A 14,288-nucleotide genomic window follows, 5' to 3' on the forward strand; every position below is an offset into this window, starting at 1 on the left:
TCACAGTACTATCTAAACAAACGTTTTTTTAAATTTAGTAAATTTTTTTCTCAGTGTATTATTGCGAATATCGCAAAACGGTGTAGGACTTTTGTGTTCACCTCAATCCGTTCTACGTTCCTACAAAAATTGCGGAGGAGAGTATGGAACACCGTGTATATTTACTTGCGCGTTCCGCAGGAGACTCGAGATCGGCGACAATCACGTAGCTTGTGCAAAAGACGCGCAAACGACCTTTGAAACCTCGTCTTCCCGTTACGTTCGTCCGAGTAACACAGCAATTTCGTCAAATACGTGAAGAAATCAGAATGTACGAATGCGCGCATTTACGTTTTATACGACACGATGTTATCGCGCCGAGAGCGGCGAGAAAGAGAGGACTGTTATATAAGAAACACGTGTACGCGTACGGTCGTAGTAAAGCTGATTCATGCCTTATAGGTACGCATTTTCTGAATGACCTACAGAAACCTGTATCGCGCAGCGCGCGCTAAGAATAACTCGAGACGTATCTTGCGTCGTATACGACGTGTATCGTGCGTGATGACGCGTTTAGATGCTCTTTTCTTTTTAGGTCAAGCAGTTGATATCATCATTTCCGCGATCAACTCGTCGAACTCCCTCTAAGGTAAAAGTACTGCTATTAAGCCGGATCTACAATATGTTCTTTGCGTTCTGTTTCTTGTCTTCTGCCTTTTTTGTGGCTTAAAGCTTAAGGTTTGAGTCAGAAAGAGATAAAGAGAAAGAAGCAGGAAGCAAAGAACACATTGTAGATCAAGCTTTAAGGAAATACTCAAGCTGAAAACTTTACCGACAGAATATTGATATTTTTCTGCAAAGTTTACGTATTGGTTATACAAAATTACAAATGCTTTCACGTAATGAAAGTACGTGCAAGAATAAATAGAAACATTGCTCAATATGTAACGAAAACAAAAAAAAATTTTAATGTAAAATATCAAGAGCTCTCAGTTAGTTCGTGATATTTGCCTAATCCAAAAGTTTCGCAACTGATACATACCAAAAATGTGATTGCTTCAAACAAAAAAATTCTGAAGAATATTGTTGTACCTTTATATCTGTATCTAAATTCAAAATTCTAAAAATATCCGAAAAGCTTGCAGAAAGATTTCTACACGCGCGGTTATATGTATTTTGTGTTTTTAGATGTTTACACGTCCTTTTTCAAAATTTAAAAATTTCTTTGAAAGTTTCTGGTCTTTTTCAAAATAGAATTTTATTTTTCTACATTTACGTCATCATCTTGCTTAAGTATAGTATGGTCATTTGTCCGTATGATCAATAATCGCATCTAAGAGACGTAACAAGAAAATTCTTTCAATTATATTTGCTTATTTTAATTCTAATCAAGAAATGACAGACATGCATTTCATGTCTTGCCAATGGAAATACTTTAGCCGTACGACTTTTCGTGGAGCTGATTCGAAGAAGACTAGAAGTTTTTGAAAGAGGACACGTAAACATCTTTTGTAAATATCAAGGTAATAATATAGTAAGATTTATTCACCTTATAAGTCTTGAATTCCTTTTTTTTTAATACTCTGTATACTCTTTATTGAACATTTAATTATTCGCATTTGAAGATTGAAACAATAAGAATGTACGGAATTAAATACCAAAGTCCAGTGGTTGGTGCTTTTACCTTAAACGACTTTCCTCTCTCTTAAACGTTATTACTGCACAATCTGCATTTCCATAGAATATATATTCACTGTAACTTTTATAATGGTGAGTAACCGACGCTGTGTAACGAACAATGCGGGCATAATGATTCGACGATGATAAAATAAATGGGTATTGTAAAATTATCAGCAAACGCGGAAAGGTTTGTTCAAAATTCATGAGAAGTTCAGTAAAAAGGCAACTGTCGATTTTGTGTCAGTGAAAAGCAATTGCGTCGTTTCATTTATTCAAGACTTTTAATTATTCCACTTGATTTCGCAGCGCGGAGTTGTCAGTATAATGATTTCAAACGTTACGATATTACCAGGGGGTTGCTGGCGATTTTAATAACGCAACGTAGTGCGGAACATGCAATGCTCGGCGGTAGTCTCATTTTTGTCCGTCGCTGTGTCTCGTGTAACTCTTCAACGGCGATATTATTCTCATATTGCTTTCGGAAATAAAGACGGTTATCAATTCTGAGACATTGCAAAATGAATGTCTTTATGTCCCATCGAGTCATTCTCTTCATAAAGATACCATTGTGGTGGCCGCAGCAGCGATGATTCATGAACTCGCGGAATATCATACGATCGACATTGATATTTCCGGCGTGAGTAAGATGAGTCAACCGGCTAACCTAACCTGTCCAACGTTCCGCGAATGAAGATCACCCAAGTGTTAATGTTTTCATTAATGATTAAGCGATCAAACCTCGTTCGTTTCAGCGCCATTGCTACTTGATTCGCTTCGTGTACACACAATTGTAGCGCGCATACAAAATTGTACAATTATTGGTCGAAATACCTCTTACTTAAAATTTTTAATATATTACAATTATATATATCACAGTTAAAATTAGTATTTTTATATAATAAATGCGCATAACATTTTGTTTAAACGATCGCATGTTAAAATTAGCATGTAATTGATAAAGCGCTACATACAGCTGATGAGATTGCTTGACGTTGTATAATATTAATTTACGTCCTAAAATGACGCGCGCGTATCATTTAAAAGAATGGTCAAGCGATACTTCGTACTTTTTATGATAAAAACTGCTGACACCTTCCAGTTTCTTATTTAAATGTATTCCGGTGTTTTAGGTTCAATGATATATCGCGTGATATATGTCGTATAAGAATAACAATAATTTACGATTAAAAATATGATTTTGATTTTGATTTGAGAGAGTCAGAAAACGACAAAATGAATACTACTATGGAGAATATAATTACGTTTATTACAATATAATAATATAAGTAGTATGAATTTTTTTTTGTAACGTGATGTTTCTTACAAGTTGTTTTTGTTTACGCTTTTGTTGTATAACTCAATCTGTATCGGTTCTATATTTATTTATTTTTCATGATCGTTGTAGAAGAATATCTTTGTTGTGTAAACTTTTTTTATATTATTATGTTATATGTGTTGTTCTGATGAGAAAAAAGAAATCAGAATATACATATTTTAGCTCAATTGCCAGGCTAGAGATTGCGTAATGCGATTGCAATCGCGTGAAGCGAAATAAATTATTCCACGACAGCCGTTAATCATTTCAGAATAAAACATATCCGACGCGACTATAAGAAGCTCCCCGTCGCTTTTTCGCACATTCTCTTTCGATCAAGGGTAAAGTTACCTACTTAGTGGAGACAAGCGTGCGATGGACACCAAGCACTCTTACGCGATGGGCCATGAAGAAACTCATCGTCCATCAAGCGAAGATAATACAAAACAAGTTTATATGTTACATAACTGTTTGCACGATTATTTAAAGCGGAACATATATGCATCGGTTAAGAGAATTAATACACGCGATGTAAGGCGACGAAAGCAACGATGATAAATGGCTGAATAATTTTCAATAATTAAAACAATATAATATCATTCTTAAGCGGAATCCTCTTATACCATAAGAAGATTCTTTTAATGTTAAAAGAAAAATATTCTAAGCAGAATGTTATTCCTGTTCGTGAGAAAAGAAATACTCTTTCAAAGTATTAAGTTAAAAGTTAGAAGTTTTCGTTTAGAATATATATATAGGATTACAGGAAATAGCACTTTGCACATAGAGCTCTTTTTTTATGTATTTTGATATTTTCTTCTTAGTTTTAGAAGAATCCTCTTGTGGCCACATGCACAGAAAAAGCAGCTGTATTAGCATAACGGTAAATTTTTTGTTACTTTGTAAAATCGATTGATATTTATAAAATATTCCGGAAACTTTAGTTTTCCTTCTGAGAATAGATAAGTAACCATAAAATTAATATGACAAAATTATGAGAAAAAGTTAATTAAATAGAAAGTTAAATTTCACGCTGATTTTACAATTATTTATTAATTGTTGCAAAGAAAAAGCTTTAGAAGTATATTTTACAACTAAGTTCAATTGATTCCGACGGCTACTTTATAATCTTATACTTTTATTTAAGCGTATTTCGCAAGAATTTTAAGTGTGCGTTTTCTCGCTCCTGACATCAACGAAAATTTCCGCGGCGAGAGATCAGGAGACTTAGTCCGGTATACTATCTGTACTAATAATATGTAACATGTAGCTAATAATTACTAGCGCCTTGACTTTTCAGATATTTATCAGATATTAGTTAATCATTTTTGAGAAACATGTAATTTGTTATTGCGTTATTAGAGAAAAAACAACTCCATTAGTTTTTCTGAATTTTCTGTTATTTGGAAACCAGATGAAAAATTCGGTTATAAGAACAGAAAGATTTCTGCAGGAGGTTTCTACTCAGCCAATTGCTTTCAGTTGCCTCAACCGAATATTAATGCAGCTGAATGTTCACTTAAATGTTTTCGATTACAGTAACAAAACTATGTAACAAACTAACTTTCTTGTCAGCGAGTTTTTCGTCAAATCGCACGTGCGCTATTCAGCTATTCGAAATTTGTTTCTATGTAAGAGGATATACTTAGGGTCTTTCTTCTACCCCATTAACAATACATCAGCATCGTTTTCCCAGTTAATTTTATGGTTACTTATCTATTCTCAGAAGGAAAACTAAAGTTTCCGGAATATTTCATAAATGTCAATCAATTTCACAAAGTAACAAAAAATTTACCGTTACGCTAATACAGATGTTTTTTCTGTGCATATGGTCACAAGAGGATTCTTCTAAAACTAAGAAGAAAATACCAAAACACGTAAAAAAGAGCTCTATGTGCAAAGTGCTATTTCCTGTAATCCTATATACAGGATGTCCCAGGTCACCTTCACAATCTCTCGTGACGACGTAGAGCGGATTGAAATAAACACAAAAGTCCCATACCGTTTTGCAATATTCGCAATAATAGTCGAGATATTAATTAAAGAAGATTAGTGAATGATCACGCGCGATATGGTAGAGGAGCTGCAGTGGCATCGTCTGGTGTTGTTATATACTTATACATTAAGTCAAACTGAAGTCCTCTACCATTTTGCAAATGACCACATAGATTTTTAGATATTAATTAAAGAAAATTGTTACATGATTGTGTATCATAATGTGCAAATTTCCTTTAATTAATACCTAAAAATCTATGTGGTCATTTGCAAAATGGTAGAGGACTTTTTTATTCAGTTTGACTTTATGTATAAGTATACAGCGGCAGATGGCACCACTGCAGCTCATCTACCATATCGCGCGTGATCATTCATCAATCTTCTTTAATTAATATTTCGACTATTGTTGCGAATATCGCGAAACGGTATGAGACTTTTGTGTTCATCTCAATCCGCTCTACGTCCTCACGAGAAATTGTGAAGGTGATCTGGGACATCCTGTTTATATATATTCTAAATGAAAACTTCTAACTTTTAACTTAACGGAAACCATTAATATTCTAAATTTGTCGCTAATAAAATATACTTGTTCGACACGCATAAATGGCTACAAACGATATGAAACGTGACACACATTTCCATCTAGCCTCATCGGACTTGTCGCGCGACGCTGCGTCTCCACGTTGTGCCGCTTATTATACCGTTTTCTCTAGACGAGGCACTTTTACGGTCCTCCAAGTAGTCGGCAGCCGGTAACCGACCGGCGGAATAAACGCAACCATCCGGAGACGTGACTTCGACGCGTTTCAACGACAGCGGCGGCGGCGGCGGCGACGGCGTCGACGCTCGTCGGCTACGTGTCGAGCGTCGACGCCGCTGCCGCCGCGCCACCGCGAGGAAATAAATTCGCACGGGACGGACATCGTCGTCTTCCTCATCAATTCCATCCCGCGCGCGCGACGGCCGCAGTTCCAATCAGGCAAACGCACGTCGTTCATCCGTCGAACGGGTATCCGCGTTTATCGCCGGCCGACAACTCAGCCACGTCGAGGGAAAACCAATTTGCAAATAGGTCCGTTAGAATGTGCGTAGGGTTAACCGGCGTCGGATCGGATTCGCGTTCGTCATGACACGCGGAGCCGTATTGCGCGATACACGGTGTCCGGATGAGGAGGATCCACCGACGTTGACGTCCACGTCGAAACACTAATTAGCCATTCGCACTTCGCACCCTTCTCGCGCGTCCACGGCCGCGATGACGCATGGGTTATCGATCGCCCCTTGCTTCTTTCGCGGAGAGTGTGATCGTCATCGCTCCGCCTTGGAGCTTCACGGAATAGCAATTAGAATTCTTTTTTCTAGGATATTTTTCTTTGGTTTCGGGCGGATTCCCTTGAGACCATAACATGAGAGGATCCCGTCAAGGATACGCGAAAAACAAGATTCGGTCTTGCATTAACCAAATGTCTGGTGAAATATGAACGAATCAGAATTCCGGTTAAAGTTACCAGAACTTTGTTCAAGTTGATGAGATGCCATACTTGGGAACTTAAACGACAAAATATCGGTTTTTCTGCAAAGTTTACGTCCTATTGGCTGCACAGAATTGCAAATACTTTTACACAACGAAAGTACATGCAAGAAAAGTACATCCAAGAATCGGATGCTCAATGTGCGACAAAAAACGATAAAAAATTTCAAAACTGGTATTTTGAGTTCAAAATATTTACAATGATTACTGATACAAAATCTAATACAAAATCTGTAGTTTTGTACATACTGAATCGTGTGTTTGCTCCGTTCTGGAAAATCTCAATGATTATTGTGGTATTTTTACAACTGAATTTAGAAGCTTAAAAATACATATGTAAAATTTGCAAAAAGATTTCTACATATATATATAGCTAGGTTTTTCTGTGGATACGACTAAACATTGTAGCATTATATAAAATCCCTTATAAAGGGTTCATATGGAATATTATATTTATTTATTTCATATTTATCATATGAACTGACGAGATAGAGATACGAGGAAAATAATTATCATGAATTAAACAGGAAAAAAATTATCAAAATTTGCTCCAAACAATACGTCATGTCAAATATAATAAAATCCGTAATAAAAAATTAACAATATTTCCGATTAAATTCCGATAAATTTTTATATCAGATCAGGATATTTGATTAAATTTAATCATATATATCCGATCATAATGGCATTTCATCAGATAAACCGATGAAAAAATTATGAACCAATATTTCTTATTGGATATTTCCTGATTGGATACAAAAATTTATCGGGATTTTGATCGAAAATATATGTTTGTTAATTTTGCATCAGATAATTTCTCGCAATGTCAAAAATATAGACATCTTAAAATAGCTTAAATAGTATAATAAGATTTTTTAAGTTAAATAAAACATTACCTAAACAAAAGATTTTCATATCGAGCACAAGTTTTGGTACTAATTAACGAATATCTCATTTTCTGCCAAGATTTGCTATTAAACCTCTAGAATCTAGTTTGATGACTTAAACATATACTGAAAGAAATTATCCGCTAAAATGTTAACAAATGGATATTTCCGATCAAAAAACATCGATGAATTTTTATATCCGATTAGGATATCCAATTAAATTTAAAATCGAATACTTCCGATTATAATAGCATTTCATCAGATAAACTGATGAAAAAATTATGAACCGATATTTCTGATCGAGTGTTTCCTGATCGGATACAAAAATTTATTAGAATTTTCAAAATATTCGTTTGTTAATCTTTTATTGAATAATTTCTCTCAGCGTATAGGTTAAGCAACTAAATCTTTCTAGTTCTGAGAATTATACATTTATTTTATGTAAACTAAATTATTTCCTAATTATTACTTTATGTTAGGCACGCATTATTTGACTGATTAATTTAGTAACAACCACCAAATTTTGGTGTTTGTTACGAAAGTCTTCTTTCAGCAGCGTAGGTTTGATTTTGCAAAGAACGCCGCTCGAGATCGTTACGTGCCAAATTAGTCGACGAAGTTACGCGGTAAGACACGTGACACATTATATATCGGGAGATTCGCGCGAGCTCGTTTCCGCTCAAGGGGACGTCGATGCATACATTTTCGCGGGTAATATACACATTAAACTTCAGGAGCGTGGTTCGGATCTCTTTGGCACGCAAATGTATGCGTGCACGCGTCAAGCGGAGCCCGGTTACAGGCTATGCACCGACGCCGACGCACGAATAAGTGCGCTATTACCATTTATGGTAATCGGGGAAAGGACGAGGTAACGGCGGCGGCGGCGGCGGTGGCGACGGCGGTGGCGACGGCGCCGCGCATCCTTCGCCTAGTTTACCAACAATAACATTCTGCTCTATTAGGTGATCGCTCCGGAGATTATCCGTAATTGCTAATTGCCCGAATACTCGGCTCGTGATATCGCGCCAGTAGACACTTATGTTTATGTACACGCATATGCCGACGGGCGCGGTGGAGATTCGCGGTGAGTCGTGCTTCCGAGATGCATCGAATCAGATCGAGTCGCGATAAGAGATCGCGATAGCGCGCACGAGCCGTAATTCGTTGACGTTCGTGGATGTGTCCATATGAGTCGCACATATGAATCGACCGAAAAAACGCCCGGTGTTTAAGTTTACGCAAGCGTGATAATTCGCACATTACGTTATTGTCCGCTGTGGCCGTGAACGAAGCGTGGCTTTTGGATAAAATTGCGTATGCTACTCTTTCTATCTGCATCATATTAAACTATTTGAAAAACATGAAGGAATAATAATTCTTCTTGCACATTTTACCCCCGAAAAAATTTTAACTTAACCCTACTTGTGTCAATAACATTAGCGCTTATTGTCGTAATATCTATTTTAGTTGATGTTCCTCTCTTAACTATGTGTCTACTATGAATCATGTTTATGATAACATATATTAAGATTTAAGTAATTTGTGTGCTACGTTTTTCTAAAATAATTACTATAAATTAACTTATAACTAAAATTTAATATAACTTTAAACAGAAAAGCTTATCTAAGATTTTTTATTCATATAAATGACAAATATAAGAAAATGACAAATAAAAAAAAAATATATAAAATGACAAATATAATATATGACAAATATAAGATCTATATCAAAATAATTGTCTGACTAAATTGATAAATCTATGATATACTAAAAATAATGAATATTAAAAAAATTAGAAAAATTCCTGTACATGTATGTATTGGAAATCGCAAATAAAAAAAAAAAAAGAAACACAATAGCACATGTTTCTGTACATAAACAAATATCAACAATAGATGTTTGTAGAAATCTCAAAATTAAACAGTCCTAGCGATTTTTGGTTTTCATTATTGTGTTTCCCACATTCAAAATACTTTTGAAAAATAGTTTGAGTCGCCGAATTTATCGTAATTTCCCCCTAATTAATGATATAGGCGTATTCCTGATATTTAGGCATTTAATTAAAAAAAAAAAGTTAGAAAATATCCACTTTTCGAGGAAGTATTGATAATTGAAAATGGTTGCGTGGTGAAATCTGGACTCGAAAGAAGTGTGGTGTTCTAGAGTTAACTAACCGAAGTGTCGTTGAATCTTGCAAAGAAGATCCTGCAATGTAAGGCGCGATAAGCGAGCTGGGAGCAGAAGAGACGTATCTCGTCCTGCGCAACCGGCCTTTATAATTTCTCGGGATCTGTTTTTACGTTTTCGGTTATCGGAACACGTTCGGCCGACGTATCGGTATCTCAAGAATTTGCGCGCGTATCCCACAGACGCGTGTATACGTTCCTTTTTTTCTTTGCGCGCGATTTAAATGTCGCGAGCAATATTCCTTATCGCAACGTTGTAACCGACGATAAAACGACCGATGGAGCGGTATCTGCAATGCGCTCGTGGTAAATCAGGCAAGCCGGCATACTAATGAGTTCGCAACAGAGACCTATGCGACCGGGAAGAAATCGCCACGCGTATTCTCTCATGACCTCGCCAGGTTATCCACGGCTTCTACAATCCCCAGACAATTTCTTTCGCCGCCCTCTCTCTCGTCTTCGCGCTTCCCCTCGCTGTCGTTAAGCGACGCCCCTTAATTGCGCGACTCGACACACTTCTTAGGATCTTAATTGCACAACATGCGCGCGCGTACCGTCGCCACGGCCGCGGTTTTACATAACTGCAGTTTCATTCATGCTTCTTGACCCGGGCACGGATACGGGGAAGCGTACGCTCCGTAAATCGACGTTAGTGCGCCAGCTACGCGGAAGAACGCTCCTTTAAGGCGGAAGCACACTGCCCGAACAAAGAGGATTCGATTAGTGCGTGCCGAGCGAGTAGGGTGCGACCAACCCTTAAACCTGTATTAACAGTCACTACTTGAAACTTGCTTCAGACGAGTCGCTCAGATTTGAATCCAGACTTAGATGAGAGTTTTTCAATTGAATCACAATTAGAGATATAAGTGTCACATCATATAATTTAATTGGAAAACTTAGACCTAACTCTAAACAAAAATCCGAGTGCCTCACATGAGATAAGTTTCAGATGACAACTGTTAATAAATAGCTCTAAAGGTCTTCGTACACAAATTGCTGTAGCCGTAACGTAATATGTAGCGTAATCCATTAATCTGAAATTAGACTGATACAATTCTTAAGACATAATTGAAGAATAATTATCAAAGCATAAAAAATATAAAAGCAATAAGCAATAAGAAAGTAACATAGAAAATACTTTTCTTTTTCATTACACATAAATAATAAATAATAATAAGATTTTATATTATTTATTTTATATTATGTGAAGAATGAAGACAAATGGTATCCCGCCTAAGGTTCTTCCGGGACGCCTTTAGAGACAAAAATCGGGATATCTCAAAATTCGAGACAGTTGATCACGCTAGCGAGCGAGAGAACGGGTTGAATGTCGTGTATACGTTAGCTGAATTCCTTTCATTCGATAATTCGTAATGTCCGGGAAAGGTAGGCCCACTTTTACATTTCGGCCGTCCCGTCGCATTTTTTACTTCGTCCGCATCTAGCGGCATGGTTTCGCTTGCGGCCGCTTTATCCGTTTGTCCCTGCCGTGGCCGCATGGGTTTCCACGCAAACGCGGAAACGCGGTTTCCTCTTCTGGTCAAAGCGATATCGCATGATGTGTTGACATCTGTATCCGCCCTTGCGTGCCGCGTTTAAATGCGTTATGTATGACGTAACATCCACCAGAACTAAATTTGGATCGAACAAAGCCTTTCTCTGCCTTCATTTTGCACACAGCATTAACTAACATTATTAGATTTTTACAAAATGACCGTTTCTGACATACAAACAAGCACACAATACATACTCACTCAAGCTTATTGTACACGGAGAAAATATTGTAGTAGAAGATACAACAATATTTTTATAATCTTGGACTATATACAAAATGATGACCGATATTACTATATGTTTATTGAAAAATATTATGCACATGACTTTTTATCACAAACTTATTATAATTATATGAATTATTATATTTACATAAATTGTTTTTATATCGTATACCAGATAAATCATCAAATTTACTATGTCTATAGTAATTTATGCTATAATTTTAGTACAGTCCAGCTTTATAGAAAAACGTTATAAAAAGAAATATAATTTTAATATAATTTTTGTTACAATATTTTCCCCATGTAATCAGGGTACTTTTAACAATAAAAAATTTGTATATTAAATTCAATATTTTCCATGCTAAAAATTATTGTTAAGTATATATTTATATTTTTATATCAAATATTATTCACTGTTGTTGAACTCGTGTATAATCAAGTGCTAATCTTATCCTTATTTTTACTCTCACACTTTTATTTGTATAGTTACATATATAAAATAAAATATCTGTCTGTCTGTATATATGTTGCCTATAGACTTTTAAATTCTTTGACCGAACTGAATCAAATTTTGCTTGCTTACTTTCTACTTAGTAACCTGAGGAAAATATAGGCTACCATGAAACTTGGACACTCCTTCCTCCTGACTCATCTCCTTGACACTTTATGATAATCTAGGCAGTAGAGTGCAGTTTAAGCTAATATATGATGAAGATAATTATAATAAAAATATTATAACATACAAATTACTACATCATATTTCTATTTTCTGATTAAGACATCATTGACGACTTATTTTTGTTTTATAATAATTAAAATACAAACACACAGTAACACATGATTATCTTGCCCTGATACTGGGTTCAGTTACCTAGTAGCGCAAGGTAAAGAAGGCCACGCATAAAATATGTATCCTGGTTAATAGTTCCGGGGTCACCGCGAGAGTTCCCGGCAGCTTTCCTGCCGGCGTTTAATTATGGGCCAACTTTACCTCGTCCGCCCATATGCACGATTTCAATCATTCCATGAATGAAAATTGGTTTTATTGTCTAAAACAGTACATCATATACTTGCAAGAAACTTCATTCTAACTAGTAATATGTTGCTTTACTCACGTACGATAGAGAACATTAATGCAAAATTTTGGGAGGCTTGAAAATGACTACTACTAAATCAGTTTCTTTTATTTTTAAGTATAATATTATTCCAATTGTAATGAAGTTCAAGGAAAAATATCTATGTTCTAAAGGGACCATTTCACGATTTTGTATATATATTCACTGTTCTTCTTAAAATAAATAACTATAAAAAGCATATGAGCAATTGAAGCCATCAAGACCCGCTCTCCCTTATTCGCAAGAGAAACAGCAACATTCTTTCAGTTGAAGCAACATGAGAATGCACTAATTAACTATTGCATATCATAAGAACTATGATTGTAAGAGCTACATGTCATGCAACAACAGCAATTTTTAATGCAACATCCATATAACTTAAATTTGCATAAATTTCTATTCTAATCACATAGAATGTGGTTATAGCAATCATAAAAGTTTTCTCCGTGTACGTTGAATTCCTTATAACAAGCGGGTCGATATTGTCTATGCACACCTCGCAGTCTTATGTACGACAAAACAATTGTCTCTTTGTAAAACAAGAGCGAAGAAATGATAGCATATGGACCGATTTATGTGAATCTGCGATGTGCGAATCACATTTGAGCCACAGTCGAAAGCGTTCTCTCACTCTCTTTCTCTCCCTCTCTCTCTCGCGAACTGCTCCGGTTTCCTCGAGGATGACATAACCGTTGCGAATCAATTACGCTGGAAGCTCTGGTGAAATCGCTTCTGGCGTAATACCGTTCAAATCGACTGTGGACATTCGCCGTTCTGACGTGGAGGCGCCAAAAGCCGATCGCGGGATGCGTATACCAAGCGAACCGGTCCAAATACGCGTCAGTGTGTGTCCCGCATGCACGCGCGTACACACGCATGCACACACGCATACACACGCGTACGTTCGTATAAGCACGATATCCTTGAGCCAAGCGGGCTTGGGCATAGCCGCCAAATATTTACCAGCATATTTCGGAGATCGTTAATATTGGCTCTTGCATGCTCCAGTATTGATCTCGCGCGAATTATGTAACCTAAAGGTCATATCACTTGGTGGGATTATCAGCGGTCAGAATGATTACGCCGGGAGATCCGAAATCGAGTAAAAAAAGACTAAGCTAGTGATTAGATATTGCAATCGACACGCGACAAGTATTACGCGCGCGAGATACTATTAACATACTATGTTACTGATATCGGCGAATGTTGCACTGAGGAAAATTATCCGATGGAGAATTAGCGAACGGATATTTCCGACCAAAATACCGACGAATTTTTATATCCGATCAGGATATCCGATTAAATTTAATCGAACTTCTGATCATATATATATAATAGCATTTTACCCGAAAAACCGTTTAAGTTATGAACTGATATTTCTTAACGGATGTTTCCTGATCGAGTACAAAAATTGATCGGTATTTTGGTAGGAAATATCCGTTTGTTAATTTCTTATTGAATAATTTCTCTCAGTGTACAAATGTTTGATGCTGAACAACATTTACATTGCGAAGCGTTATCATCCCGAGCGCTCGTAGATCATGGGATTTATGATCGTAGAATTAACCCCGATGTTTCTTCGGTTGCCGCGATGGCGCGCCCCGACGACGTGATCGGGACCTATAATAATAAATATATGACGTGGGTTACGCGCGCGCGCGCGCGAGAGAGAAAGGAGCGGTAAATATTTGTTGATGCTAGCGCACACACACGTGCGATAAACGACGGGGACTCATTAAGCGCGATAACGACTAAGCGAGAGACGCATTTTTAACCGACGGGGGGACGCAGGTCTGAATATTTAGGCGGAGTTAATTAAACA

General features: G+C 36.7%; 1 protein-coding gene across 1 annotated transcript in view; it reads left to right on the forward strand.

Annotated features, from left to right (window-relative positions):
* Nucleotides 1-570: 570 nt before the first annotated feature.
* LOC116850059 (heat shock 70 kDa protein cognate 4-like) overlaps nt 571-14,288 on the forward strand; it is a 48,488-nt gene continuing 34,770 nt past the window's right edge. Inside the window, exon 1 of the mRNA XM_032827870.1 lies at nt 571-628. The gene's annotated coding sequence lies outside the window, so the exon portion shown is untranslated. The remainder of the gene's footprint in view (nt 629-14,288) is intronic.

This window comes from Odontomachus brunneus, unplaced genomic scaffold (genome assembly GCF_010583005.1).
Source record: "Odontomachus brunneus isolate Ranch 3 - 2012 unplaced genomic scaffold, Obru_v1 Obru_scaffold_133, whole genome shotgun sequence".
Classification (NCBI taxonomy): domain Eukaryota; kingdom Metazoa; phylum Arthropoda; class Insecta; order Hymenoptera; family Formicidae; genus Odontomachus; species Odontomachus brunneus.